General features: G+C 42.7%; 1 protein-coding gene across 8 annotated transcripts in view; it reads left to right on the forward strand.

Moving 5' to 3' along the window:
• Positions 1-14,947, forward strand: part of PLCE1 (phospholipase C epsilon 1) — a 311,916-nt gene that overhangs the window by 11,954 nt on the left and 285,015 nt on the right. For 5 of the 8 annotated variants that reach the window (XR_011074510.1, XM_068548222.1, XM_068548229.1 and 2 more), the window contains exons 2-3: positions 5,912-5,998; positions 6,555-6,959. The exons of 1 other annotated variant lie outside the window; for it this stretch is intronic. The gene's annotated coding sequence lies outside the window, so the exon portion shown is untranslated. The remainder of the gene's footprint in view (positions 1-5,911; positions 5,999-6,554; positions 6,960-14,947) is intronic. 2 more of the 8 variants (XM_068548223.1, XM_068548224.1) reach the window with 2 other exon arrangements.

A 14,947-nucleotide genomic window follows, 5' to 3' on the forward strand; every position in this document is an offset into this window, starting at 1 on the left:
AATGAATTCTGTCTATAAGGGAGAGATCAATCTAGAGCCCATTTAGATTTTACTTCGTTGGTTTGTTTTCTTTTTTTAAGTTGACTTTATTTTGGCCAGGGTCATCAAAGACTGATATTAAAATTAGCTTGCTGCTCCTGAGTGTGCATAGATTGAATTCCTGGAGACCGCCTGTGCTTTCCTGAGAGTGACAGGGGCAGCTTCAGATGTGATGAGGAGCTGGAGATACTGTTCCTGGGGAATAGAGTAAGGGAGACGAAGTACAGACGGTAGAGTGGAGAGAGTAAGGGAGAAGAAGGGCAGACGGTAGAGGGGGAGAGAGTAAAGGACATGAAGTGCAGAAGGTAGAGGGGGAGAGAGTAAGGGAGAAGAAGGGCAGAAGGTAGAGGGGGAGAGAGTAAGGGAGAAGAAGGGCAGACGGTAGAGGGGGAGAGAGTAAAGGAGATGAAGTGCAGAAGGTAGAGGGGGAGAGAGTAGGGAGAAATGCAGAAGGTAGAGGGGGAGAGAGTAAGGGAGACGAAGTGCAGAAGGTACAGGGGGAGAGAGTAAGGGAGACAAAGTGCAGACGGTAGAGGGGGAGAGAGTAAGGGAGATGAAGTGCAGACGGTAGAGGGGGAGCAAGTAAGGGAGATGAAGTGCAAACTGTAGAGTGTAGAGAGTAAGGGAGACGAAGTGCAGACGGTAGAAGGAGAGAGAGTAAGGGAGATGAAGTGCAGACGGTAGAGGGGGAGCAAGTAAGGGAGATGAAGTGCAAACTGTAGAGTGTAGAGAGTAAGGGAGACGAAGTGCAGACGGTAGAAGGAGAGAGAGTAAGGGAGATGAAGTGCAGAGGGTAGAGGGGAGAGAGTAAGGGTAGATTGGTTACTTGGGGCTCTTCCTGTGAAGTGAAAATGTAGTACCTTTATTTATTTATTTATGTATGTATTTATTTATTTATGTATTTATTAACTGGGACACTCTTGTTTCTTTGCAATCCTCATAAGATAGGCAGAATTGGAACTACCGTTAGAGGATTAGGCACTGTTCCTTACAATTCCAGACACTGAATGTGGACCTCTGTCTCCTTTTCTGGACTGATATGGCATGTTAAGTAGCAAAGCAGCAAACCTGAAATACAAGCTTAGAGTCTAGTAGGAGTCAAATTCAATGTCAAGTCTTAGTTTAGGTGAAAGGTTAAAAAAAAAAAGTGTTCCTAAGGCATATAGAAAGGAAGAGAGAAAGCGGTTCCAAAACTTAAAAATATTAAATGGCCAGTACTGTAAGTGTGCATTTGACAGCTATAGGACTGAGAAACTGACCCAAAGATTTAGCTACTGTGTGGGTGTCTTTGTGGAGAAGTTGCGGAGAATCTGAGCCTAAGATGTAAGGAAGTGGCTGGTCGTTTCTTTGCCTCAGCTTTCTTTATACTCTTGCTACTTCCATGTCGCCCCTCATTCCCTGTCTCCTTGTTTTTTCTACAATTTTGTTTCTTCCCAATTTTACTGTCTCATCCATTCAACATTCATACATTCAGCAGTCCTTCTGAGTCACTCCCATGAGTCAGGCACTATACCTGCTGATGGGGGACACTGGTGAGCAAGATCCCCATGGCTACTGCCCACCTGAGCTTACCTGAGCCAGGTGATGATGCAGGTGAGAATCTGACAATCTCTGTAATTTGTGAAACAAGATGTTACTGTCTACCTTTCTCAGTATTTCAGACATTTGCTTATTTATAGAAGGATAGTATAAAACATCACAAATGAGGAATCATTTATAAATTGTAAAATTAGACAATATTTTGTCAAAGGATCTTGGTTAAAACTCTGTGACTTGACTCATGGGAAAGAGGCTTCTATTGCTGCTACTTGGTGTTTTCTGAAGTAAAACATTTTCATCCTCGTTTCTTCTGTCCTGAAGAAATTTCTTTTCAACTTGAAGAATTCTGGAAGCAAGGGCTCTTGGGAATAGGAGTAGATTAGAAGGCACAAGGAGAGGCAGGGAATGCTCGCCTTGACCCGCTCTGTTCAGTGCAGAGGCTCAGGGGGAAGCTTGGGAGAGTGCCCGGGACGTGCTTGCTGTTGTATTGAGGAAGGCATTCAGGTTCATCTGGAGTAACTAGTCCACATAAATGCTTTGCTATTGCTTCATTACGCTTTTTGAAACTGAGTACTATTGGTTGGTTCTGTAAAGAGGATGTTGACTGCATTCCTAATGTTATACCCAGGATTTGCCATCAAAGATCTTTCAGTCCAGTCAGGGAGACAGGGCACAAATACCTGAAATTTTCAGTATCCTTACCAAGAAATGGCTGAGTCCCTGGCCAGCTGTTAAATGGCTTGAGTCTAGGAGAGGGAGCTCTGGGCTGGAGTTTTCTGGAGCAGAGCGAGGGCTTGGAGGAAGCTGGGTGTGGCTTGATGGAAAGGATGGAAAGTTGTTCTGCTTGGGAAGAGGAGAAGCCATCCTCAGAAAGCTGTTCATGGGAGTGCATTAGTCGGCCAGGTGAGCAGCGTCTCCTTTGAGGTCTTCGTTTTCCTTGTTCGCCCCAGGTACATACTGTGGATCCTTAGAGTAAATCCATCTGCATGAGTTGTTTCATCAATGATTCCAGATCTTTCCATGGTCCATGCCTCACTCCTGAGCTCCAGACCTGCATATCCAGCTGCCTGTGAGACATCTCCTCAAAACTCATGTCTCAAATTAAACTCAATCTTTTCCCAAACCTGTTTCTCCCGTGTTCCCCATCACAGTGAATAGAACCTTTGTAGACTCACTTACCAAGCCCGGAGACCTCAGCCCTCTGAGACTACCCCTTCTGAACTTCGTCCTCCCAGTGTTCGCCTCACTCTGCTACCTTCTATTTCTGTGTCTGCCTTTCCCAGTAAAACATAACGCTCCATGAACCCAGGGGCATAGTTCATTTCTGTGATCTCCAGCCGCAGCACAATATTGAGCCTGTGACAAATGTGCTCCATAAATACATGTTCATTGACTGTATGAATTGAACTTCCTGTCCATTCTACCTCCTAAGTATCTCTCTAGTCAGGCAGACCCCAGTCTGAAGTCCAGCTTTGCTGTTTACTATCTGGGTAACCTTAATGAAGCTATTTTTTAAAATTTTATTTTGAGTTAGTTTTTAACTTACAGATTAGGCTATTTTTAATCTATGCATCAGCTTCTGAATCTGTAAAATGGACGTAATTATGGTACCCACCTCATAGGTTTGGCACAGATTAAATGAAATAAAGCATGTAAAACATTACTGTGTTTGACATAGGGTATAGTCTTTACTGTTACAAAGGTAGGTTTGAAGCTAGAATGTGAAAGTCCCTCGATGCAGATTAAGAAGTGTGTGCTGTATCTCTTAGAAGGCAAGGATTCATGAAAAGTTCCAACTGTGTGGTAGAAAAACCATGAGCTGTGGAACCAACACAAACTTGTGGTACAAATCAAAACTACCACTTAATAGCTATAGGCTTTTAACAAGTTACCTAATGATTCTCAACTTCAGTTTTACACCTCTAAATTAAGATAACAGTACTTGCTACCCAGAATTATTGTAAGGTATAAATGAGATGGTATATGAAAAGTATCTGACACTAATTTTTTTTTGAAGTTACTTTCTTTCCTCCAGTGATAAGCTCTGGGTTCCCTGGGAAAGAGATCTATAGTCCAGAGGCTTCTTTGGTTCAGCCCAGTTTAACATTTTTGTCAGATACTTGGATGAAGGCAAAAAGCCTTATTTCCCAAATCTGCAGATGACTCAAAGTTGGGAAAATAGCTAATACAATAGGGTGATGGAATGGAGGCTCAAAATGACCTCAACAGTCTGGAATGTTTGGCCTTCACCAAGTGGGAAGTTGGGCATCTAGCAGAAGGATCAAAGCAGTCAGTCAGGGGCAAGGAGACCATTTATTTATTTATTTATAAATTTTTATTATAGTTGATTTACAATGTTGTGTTAGTTTCAGGTGTACAGTAAAGTGAATCAGTTATACATATATCCACTTTTTTTTTAGATTCATTTCCCATATGGGTCATTACAGAATATTGAGTAGAGTTCCCTGTGCTGTACAGTAGGTCCTTACTAGTTATCTATTTTATATATAGTAGTGTGTATATATCAGTCCCAGTCTCCCAATTTATAAGGAGACCATTTAGAAGACGATTCCACTAGTCCAGGTGATGGATGGAAAGGTTCTGACCTGGGGTGGTGTCAGTGGCTAACAGCTGGGAAAAAATTTTTAGAAAAATCACCAGAATAGGACAGATAACTAGGTGGGTGTGTGGATTAAGAGGACTAGTGATAACTGGGAAGTTTCCTTTCTGAGTTCCTGGGAAGAAGGAGGTGCCGGTTAAGAGGAAGGAAGAAGTTAGGCAGAAGAATTGAATTAGGGAGAGAAGGGAGGACAGGAGTCTGGTTTTGTACATGGGGTGTTGGCTGTATCCAACAGGAAGTTGGAAAGTCAGGACTGTAGCTCGTGGGAGTGGCTGTGTCTGGAAAGAGGCATTTGGGAGTCATCCACATAGAGGTGATAGTTGAAGCCATGAGTGGGAGGGGAGGGGATGGGATGGCCAAGGAGTGGCCAGTGCTATTCAGAATCATTAGCATTGTTGGCTCTAACTAGAGATAAGCAAGGTAAACAATCCCTTGCCCAAGTGGGAGCTAGTTCTACTGCCTTCCACAGGCTCTTTAATGCATTAAAACAAACTTTCACAGGATGAAAAATCTCATATAATAATTTAAGACTTTCAAAAAATTATATTTTTGATTTATTTTTAATTACACAATACGTGAATACATTCTTGGTTGCAAAGAATGTAAACACTCCCGATAAAGTAAAAGCCCCCGTAATTCCTCTCCAGTTCTCCTTTTTCTTTTTCAGAAGTAATCACCGTTCCTAGTTGGACAGGTGCTCTTACAAACGTTTCTCTATGCATTTATACAGTTGTACACACACATACACATAAAGATATACTTTTGTTTTTGTGTGTGTGGTTTTGTTTTGTATTATATAAGTGATCTCCTAACGTGTTTGGTTCTTCAGTTTCTTTTTATCTTAAAAAATGAAACAATATACTCTGGAACTCTTTCTAGGTAAATGTATCTAAGTCATAAAAACAAAAACAACAACATCTGTTTTCCTGGGTATGAATGTGCTATGTTTTATTTAATCATTCCCTTACTGATGCACTATATCTTTTTTTTTTAAACATCTTTATTGGAGTATAATTGCTTTACAATGGTGTGTTAGTTTCTGCTTTATAACAAAGTGAATCAGCTATACATATACATATATCCCCATATCTCCTCCCTCTTGCATCTCCCTCCCTCCCACCCTCCCTATCCCACCCCTCTAGGTGGTCACAAAGCACCGAGCTGATCTCCCTGTGCTATGCGGCTGCTTTCCACTAGCTATTGGTTTTACATTTGGTAGTGTGTGTATGTCCATGCCACTCTCTCACTTTGTCCCAGCTTACCCTTCCCCCTCCCCGTGTCCTCAAGTCCATTCTTTAGTAGGCACTATATCTTGTTTCCAACTTTTGCATCTGACCATTCTACAGATATTTACTGCTTGCAATGTGTAGGAGACTGCCCAGCAGAAACTGGGATACACTGGCAATAGTAAGCCAGGAGTTGGCAGGCTATCAGGGGCAAGGAGAAGCATGTAAGGAAGAGGACAGGCAAAAAATGCTGCTTCCTAAACTTGCCACATGCTGTGGTGGCTTAGAGGAAGGAGACCTTATTTCGTTGTGGGGATGCAGAAGTAGATAAGAGAGGCTGAGCTCTTTGTCTGGGTTTTGCAGGATAGAAACACAGATGGATGATTGAGGTGTAGCCTATTGCCCCTTGGTGCTCCAGTCCCACCATCCCCCAAGGGATCAACTACTAATATGCTGTTGACCTTATGGCAGGGAATTTCTGTTTCAGGCTCAGCCACTTGCTGTGTTCAACCTTGCCAGGATCCTCTCTGCCTTAAGCTGGAGGAGCTGGAAGTAGTGTGGAGAAAGGGAAAAGGTGAGTGTATGCTAATGAGGTGGGGACTTTCACCCCTATCCCCAGGTCCAAGCCAAAGTTGGAGTGATTGATTTGGGGAAGGGTGGGTTGGGTTTGAGAATATTTTTCTTTTTACAAATATCATCAAAATGAATATACAAAGTTTTTAATTCTCACTGGGAGCCCCTGAAAATATATCCCCCAGTGAGACACTGGTACGTTTTTCCCTTTTTTCTTGAATGCATGAGATTTCTTGAGTGTAAGGATCACTGGGGAAGGAAAGGAAGGGGGAACACTTTCCTTTACCTGCTTTATCACAACACAGCCATTCTCTCTCTCTCTCTCCCACCCATCCCTTCTCTCTCTGGTTTTCCTGTCTTTGATGCTCTCTCTGAATCATATCACTTCTCGTGAGCAAATTTGGGCCATATGCATTTTATGCAAAATACCAGGGCCCTAATTTTCCTTCTCTTCCTTTCTGCTGCCTTTACTCAGGGCTCAGAGGAGATTCCACTTTGGCTCAAATCAAATGCAGGGAGTCACACTGGTTCTTCTTTCCCCTCTTCCCTCTGTTTAGCCCTGACAGCAGCTGCGAAGCTCTGCCAGGCTGTTGGGAAGCTGCACCGTCCCTGGGCGAGACATCCGAGAGAAGGGCTCCACAGGCAACCCTGAATCAACGACATAGGCAGCCTAAGTCCTCCAGCACGGGCGACCAGTCTGGCTGGGAAAAAATTTCCCTCGGAATCTCTCTCCAGTTCTCCAAGCCTAGCCCCTGCCAACTCAAGCCCTCCCTGCTTGCAATGCAGCGAAGTCTGGTTGATTTTTTGCGTTTCGCCTTTTTCTACTCCCAGCCAAGCCAGACCGGCCCTCTGGGCTGCTGGACCAATGAGCAAGTTCGTCTCTACCAGGCCTCCAAGGGCGTGTGTCTGAAACAGCTTTGATCTGCTGCCTGTGGGAGAGTGGCCGCCACCCACCTTTCCAGGTACATCTCGCAGCCCCTTTGCCCCCACTTGTTCCCTGGCACACCAGACACTCCAGCAATAAACACCCAATGCATTTACTACTTGGAGCTCCCTAAACACAACACACGGTCTCTCCATTCTGTGCCTCACCTTGGGCTGCCTACTCTTCCCCATCCCTCTTTTCTCTGTCCTTTAAATTCAGTTTAGGTGTCAGTCACTCTACAAAGCCTTCCCTGACTCCCCCCATATGCCAGATTCACCTCATTGACTTTGAGTTTTCAATTCAGTATCTGTGTCCCCCACTCCCCTGTGATAGTCTCTGTCACCCCCTCTGTCTCTAGGGCTGAGCCCAGGATCTGGAATATGCTGGACACTGAGTTCAGGCTTGTTGAACCCCACTGACTTAGGTCAGGGAGCATCTTTGTGGTTCTTCTTCTAGGTTTGCCCTCCTGGCAGCTCGCTGCCTTCCTAAGTAGCATCTCGTTATTTGAGCCCCACTAGTGAGAAAACTCACTGAGAGGCCTAGCCTTGTAATAAATAATTGGGTTGCATCGTGTTTGGATGGTCTGCAGGGTGGAGTGTCATCATTTTTAGATTCCAGACAAGTCTCTGTCTAGGAGGAGCGGAGAAGAGAGGCAGGGCACCTACTGTGCAGGGTCGTGGAGGAGACCCCTTGAGGTGCTCAGGGCTTCCTGAGCTGCCTTCCCTCCTACCCCAATGCATGATAGCCCCACCTTGTGTGGAGTCTTTCCTTCTAAAGCACCTTGGCACACCTGATCTCATTTGACCTTTCCTACACATCACCTTGGGCGGTAGAAGGAACAGATTATACACAGTGAAACAAATAAGCCTGATTCATCTACTTATTCTACAAATATTCATTGAGTTCCTATTATATCTCCAGCAAGAGAATATGGCAGTGAACAAAACCAGCACATTCCCAGCTGTCAGGAAGTTCTGGTTCTAATCAGGCAATGCCAACAAGTAACCAGTGTACAAATAATAAGTAGTAAATAGAATATCCAGTGATGGTAAACGCTCAGAAGACAATCAGGCAGGGTAGTATTACAGAAAGTGATGAGTGGGAGGGGAGGAGGGGCTGCTTTAGGGCAGGCAGAGCCTTTCTGAGGAAATGGCATCTGAGCTGAAATCTGAAAGGTGAGAAGGAACGGGCCAGGTGACGCCCGAGGGAGGTGGGGTGACATGCTGAGGGTCCCAGGGTGGAGCTGGCCCTGGAGCCCTGAAGCAGGCTCTTTCCCCAATGTCCCTTGAGCTCCTCTCTTCCCTCTTTACTCTGTCCAGGGACACTCATGAGTATGTCTGGGACAGACTGCAGGCGGGCAGGGGATGAGGTGTGCTTAAGAGTGCTGGGAACTGTCTCCCGGGCTTTGAGTGTCACAGCCAGCCTGAAGCTGGGGAGGGGCCACCCGAGGGCCAACTTTCTCCACCTTTTACTCTCAGTTGTCCCTTTCCCAAGGGATCCATCCCTCAGGAGTAAACCTCACCTCTTTCCACATCAGCAGGAAAGGGTGTCAGAGGCACCTTCTACAAGACAGCTGAGAGTTGGGCATCCTGCCATTTTTTTTATTGTGGTAAAATATAACATGAGATTTACCGTTTTAACCATTTTTAAGTGTGCAGTTCAGTGGCATTAAGTATATCCACGTTGTAGTGCCGCCATCACTACCATCCGTCTCCAGAACTATTTCATCATCCCAAGCTGACACTCTGTACCTATTCAACAATAACTCCTGCCACTTTTTAAAAAGCCCTGATGGACTCACAGACATGGAAAACAAATTCATGGTTACCAAAGGGGAAGGGTTGGGGGGAGGGATAAATTAGGAGTTTGGGATTAAAATATACACACTGCTGTATATAAAATAGATAATCAACAAGGACCCACTGTGTAGCACAGGGAACTCTACTCAATATTCTGTAGTAACCTATATGGGAAAAGAATCTGAAAAAGAATAGATATATGTATATGTATAACTGATTCACTTTGCTGTTCACCTCTACAGCATTGCTGTACACTTTGCTGTACACCTGTACAGCATTTACAACATTGTAAATCAACTATACTCTAATACAAAATAAAAAATTTTTTTAAATTTTTTTAGTAAAAAAAATTTTTTTAAAAGCCCTGATGGATCATGGGTAATGAGAAAACAAATACCATTTTCCAAAAGCCTCTCCCCTGATGGGTTTATTCTCCTAGTGTTTAAAACCATATCTCTCAGTGTAGTCTGAAGACAGCTGGCGCCAGAATCACTTGGTTGGGGGGGAGTGCCTGTTAAAATGCAGATCTCCCCCTCCTTCCTGAACCAGAATCTCTTGACCAGCACCCAAGCAAGCGTGTTTTTACCAAGTCCCCTGCGTGATTCTGATGCCGATGAAAATGTGAGAATTACTGGTTTCAGCCTCATGGGAAGAACATGTGAGGAAGAATATTTGCCAGGGCAGAAAAAGCTTGCTATGGGGAAGTAGCTGCGTGGATTTGAATACTTCACCAGTGGCTAACTGAATAACTCTGGGCAAGTTGCTTAATCTCTCTAAACTTCAGTTTTCTTTTCTCTAAACTGGAAATTGTGGTCGTAGCATGTACCTCACCGCAGTTGCTGTGAAGACTGAATGAGATTATACACAAGGCGCTGAGATTGGTGCCTTGTGTGGAAGATCTCAGGTCTTGATGTGGCATAAGGGTGGTGAGGTGACCCAAGTAAAGTAGTTATGTTTTCTTAAGGAGATATATATATATATATATATATGTATATATATATATATATACATATATATACACACACACACACACACATCCTGCAGCAATTGAGAGGGTAGAATGTTTTTCCTGAAAGATCCTTTCAGAGATGGGATTCATTTGGAGAAGTTCCTGAGAGGAATGGTTAGGTGATTAGTAGTGATGCATGTAGTACATAGCTGAGGGAAATAATAAAGAAAATGAGGCTCTGGTGCCTGTCCCGGATACCTACCACCACCCCACTCAGGAACAAGGGCAGTTAAGGTTGTCTACAGGATGGATGGTTCTGGATGGTTGGTGCAGCAACAGTTTGAGAGTGAGACTCAGAGTCACTGTTCAGAAAAGCTTCCTGAATGGAATGTGGCTCTGCAGAAAGGAAGGTAGGGGTTCTTGGGAGTGGTGAGCAAGACACAGAAAGTCAGGTGAAAGGCAGGTTCAGGGATTTCCCAGGTGGCGCAGTGGTTAAGAATCCTCCTGCCAATGCAGGGGACACGGGTTCAAGCCCTGGTCCGGGAAGATCCCATATGCCGCAGAGCAACTAAGCCCGTGTGCCACAACTATGAGCCTGCGCTCTAGAGCCTGCGAGCCACAACTACTGAGCCCGCCAGCCACAACTAATGAAGCTCACACTCCTAGAGCCCACGCTCTGCAACAAGAGGAGCCACCGCAATGAGAAGCCCGCGTCCCGCAACGAAGAGTAGCCCCTACCGCTGCAACTAGAGAAAGCCCCCGCGCAGCAATGAAGACCCAATGCAGCCAAAAATAAATAAATAAATACATTAATTAATTAATTAAAAAAAGAAAAGAAAGGCTGGTTCAGGGAACAGGAGCTAGACCGCCCTGGCTGAGGTGGGTGTCAAATTGGTGAACTGGAAAGGCTAGTTTTGATCAGATCACCCTCAAACCTGGCTCCGTTTGGCCTAGTTTAATATCATGTCACTTAAACCTAGCAAATATCCCTTTAATAAATTTCAATTAGACCTGGTAGTTTTATGGACCATCTGTACTCAGTTCCTAGCATAGCATCTGGCACACAGTAGGTGTTCAGAAAATATTTGTTGAATAAGTGAATGGATGAATCCTACCCTTTGGTTGGCCAGCCCTTGGAAGAAAGATTGAGCAATCTGGAAGTTGTACTCCAAGAATGGGGCAGTGTTTACAAATATATCAAACAGGTGAGATGATGCATGATTTCAGGGAGGCACAGCATGTGATTTTTCCTGATCTTCTCCTTTTTATAATAAGATTTAGAATGTTGGGAAAGAGATTGCTAATGTTTATATAGATTTCATTATGTCCCAAAGTTATTCTTTTAGACAATATAATGTTAAACAAGAGAAGCGGGATAAAAATGGTATAAACAGTATAATTTCAGTTCCATGAAAGATCTGTGTTCATGGGGGAAAAACTGGAAAGAAGTTATAACAAAATTAGGACTTACTTAATGATCTTACCTTACTTTTCTACTTTATACTTACCAGACTTTTTCCAAATTTTCTACAGTAAATGTGTATTACTTTTATAGTTGGAAAAATATAACGTGTTATTTGTTCATTAATATAGAAAGTGGTACAACATTCTTGCCAAAGCCTGCTTTGTTTTTTTATCCCTGGCATTCATCATAAAAATCACAACTGATACTTGAAATAATGACATAATGATAACAAAAATGAACTACACCTTACCAGGTATGGTACTACCTGTGTCAGGTGACACAGTTGATCTACTGAGGAGCCCACACCATCCAGATACTGAGATTGGCCGTGTCAGGGCTCCTTGCCTCCACCTGCACATCCCTCAGCCTCCCTGAATGCCCACCCCACTCCCCTTCCACCCTTGTCAGAGGCTCAGGAATGGCCGGAAGGCTGGTAGTGCAGGTCAGAGCAGCCCTGCTTGCTTTGGATTGTGGACTCAGCAAACAGCTCTGTACTTTGGGTTACACTGCTCTGAAAAATAGCAAAAGTGCCAAGGTATTGTCCTATAGATTAAACAAATTAAAAACAAACAACAACAACAAAAATACAAGAGCAGCAGAACCCAGAAAACTTGTTCACTTCATTTTTTTTCAGTCAGGCAAAAAGTATGAATAATATTGCTTCTCCCTTTTGGATGATGACTTCTCAGTAGTAAATCAGAGGCACAGCTAAAGTGAACTTTGAGTTTTAATGAGGTGTTGTATTTGCAGTTTTAACTCTACTGAAAACAAGCGCCATTAGAATGATATCAACTGTTTGAGTCAGTTGTTGGCTTGGGCTTCCACCCAGAATTTGATGTCATTGGTGAGCAGCCATGAGGAACAGGAATAATTTTGAAGTTTGTTGACCAGAGGACCTCTGAAGACTTTCACTGGTGCTGGTGTTAAATATAATGCAAATATAAAAATGAAAATGGCCATCCTATGCATTAAGTATGTGGATTTAAAAGCGCTTTCCATCTGCTAGGGCTTTGTGGGGGAACGTCTATGAAACTGGAGAGTTATTGTGTCTGGAAAATGTTTTACTCAGTGTGATGATGAAATGTAGGCTAGGTATCAGATGCAACGGACCCCAGGAGTGAGGGAGAGCAAGAAGCACAGCCACGAAGAAAAGAGTTTGTAGGAGTTGAATCATATCTTATTTTGATTAAATCAGGATCATTTTGCTGAGAGGCTGTAATATGAGAATGTGTTAGGTAGTAGAAGAGTCCTATTATGTTTATCTCATTCAGAGTGAGTTTGTTTTCATCACATGTATTTTTAATTCTTTGGAAAGACAATTACATTAATTGAGGAATGACTTGTAGAATACCAGTTTGAAAAAAACATTTAGCGAATGGGTGTGTTGATGTTGCCTAACTATCAGTTAATTAAAAATTGCTTGTAACATGAGCTCTAGGTACCCCAGCTAAATGGTGGCAGTTGGCTGCTTGGGGAAGCCCATTATATTTTTGATGCATCAGTTGGGTAAAGCAAGACCTTCGGGGAAGTGGCTCCGGGTCCTTCCCACTCTCCTCTTCCTCTTCATTGCACGGCTTCCAAAAATGTGCTGCCTTGACCTGGTATGAGAACTTCCAACCCCAGGAAGAATTGTCCAGGATGGTTCTACTGCTTCTGCTGCAGTTAGGCTTAGCAAGGGCACAGTAGCCTCCATGTGCCAGCCAACCCATGACTTTCCATCCCATCTCCAAGACAAGACTCCTTCTCCCTCTCTCCCCCGTTTTCTGCCTGGCCTCGCTTCCCAGGGCAGGGTCCTCTTTTAAAGACTGACATTTTCTAGGAATTCTTCACTTGTGACTTGAGTTCATTCTGAATTCTGCCATCTGTATCTTCATTTTTTATCTGGTGCACAATTAGTACACACTGTTGAGTGATCCCCCCACTTTTTAACTGGCTGGACTGTACTATTCAGTATTTCATGATAATAGCTCATATCCTAAGTTTTTTCCTTGTAGCTCTATAATAACAAAGGCATTGGCTGTGCCTTTCTCTTTCTGTGAAGTCATGTACTACCTTGCACGTGTGCTAAGCACCCAGTAAACTTGTACAACTTAAAGAATCATTTAGCCGCATGCACTGGCTGAGTTAAGGAAAATCATCTCATGCTAACATACAAATAATATTCTACACAAAGCAGTAAGTGAGCAAATATTTATTGAGCCTCTATTATTATAGTCCTCAGAGGTGGTTTACAGGAAAATAGACATGGTCCTACATCAGGAAGTTATATGTGAAGACTCTGGAGAAGTTTTTATAATGATAAGAATAAAAGGTACTATTTTTTGAGGGATTTCTACTTCATAGGATTATTGTGAGTATTACATGAGAAACTTTTACTCCCCCGCCCCACCGCCCTTTTTACAGATATAGAAACTAAGCCTCAGCAAGGTCAAATGGAGACAAACTCAGATTGAATGTTTCCACTATCCTGGTGCTCTCTCAGCATCACATTGTACAGTTGAACAAGCTGTTCAGTGCTCAGAGGTGCCTGGCTGAGAGTCGAAGTGGGAATGAAATGAGCCCTGTGGTCCACTTGAAAAGCTGATGTGGGGTAATGTATACTGTTGAAAGAGTATATACCTGGGTAGCTACCACCCCAATCAAGATATAGAGCATTTCCACCATCCTCAGAAAGTGCCTTTGTGCCATTTTATAGTCTTTCCACTCCTTCCCACCCTGCCACCAACCCCCAGTGACCACTCATCTGATTCTCCTGAATACCATAATTTTGCATGTTTTCTAACAGCACTGTCCTACCGAACTTTATGCAGGATGGAAATGTTCTCTATATCTGTGCTGTCCTGTACAGTTGCCACCAGTCACATATGACTATTGAAATGTGGCACTTGAAATGTGGCAGCTGAGAAACTGAATTTTTAATTCCACTTAATTTAAATTAATTTTTTACTTACACTTAAATAGCCACATGTGGCTAGTGGCTACTATATTGGACAGCATTGGTCTAGAACTTCAAATAAATGGAATCAGTCAGTGTCTGGCTTCTTTCATACAACCTAATGTTTTTGAGATTTATGTTTTGAATCTCAAAATCTTGAGATTATGTTTGTTACAACATCAGAAGATCATTTTTTAAAATTGCTGAGCAGTATTCTATTCTATGAATAGATCTCAGGTTGTTTATCTGTTAATAGACTTTTGGGTTGTTCCCAGTTTGAGGCTATTATGAATAAAGCTGCTATAAACATTTGCATACAAGTCTGTTTGTGAATGCATGCTTTTATTGTTCTTCTATGAGTGGAATTTGGAAGTCGTATGGTAAATGAATATTTAACTTTATAAGAAAACGCCAAATCGTTTTCCAAAATGGCTGTACCATTTTATATTCCCACCACAATATTCCAGTTGCTCCACATTCTTACCAACTTTGGTATGGTCAATTTTTTTAATTTCAGCCATCCTAGTGGGCATAAAGTGCTATCTCATTGAGAGTTTAATTGGTATTTCCCTGATGACTGATGATGTTGAACATCTTTTCATGTGCTTGTATTTCTTCTTTTGAAAAGAGATTATTCAAATCTTTGCCCATTTTTAAAGATTGTCTTGTCTTTTTATTATTGAGTTGTAGGAGATCTTTATGTATTCTGGATGCAGAGCTCTTGTTAGATATTTATATTACAAATATTTTCTACCATATTATGGCTTGCCTTTTGAAGAGCAGATATTTTTAATTGTGATACAGCTCACATTATCAATTGTTTTTCTTTTGTGGTTGTACTTTTGTGTTCAGTCTAAGAAATTTCTGCTTATTCCAG

This window comes from Eschrichtius robustus, chromosome 7, assembly GCF_028021215.1.
Source record: "Eschrichtius robustus isolate mEscRob2 chromosome 7, mEscRob2.pri, whole genome shotgun sequence".
NCBI classification, from domain to species: Eukaryota; Metazoa; Chordata; class Mammalia; order Artiodactyla; family Eschrichtiidae; genus Eschrichtius; species Eschrichtius robustus.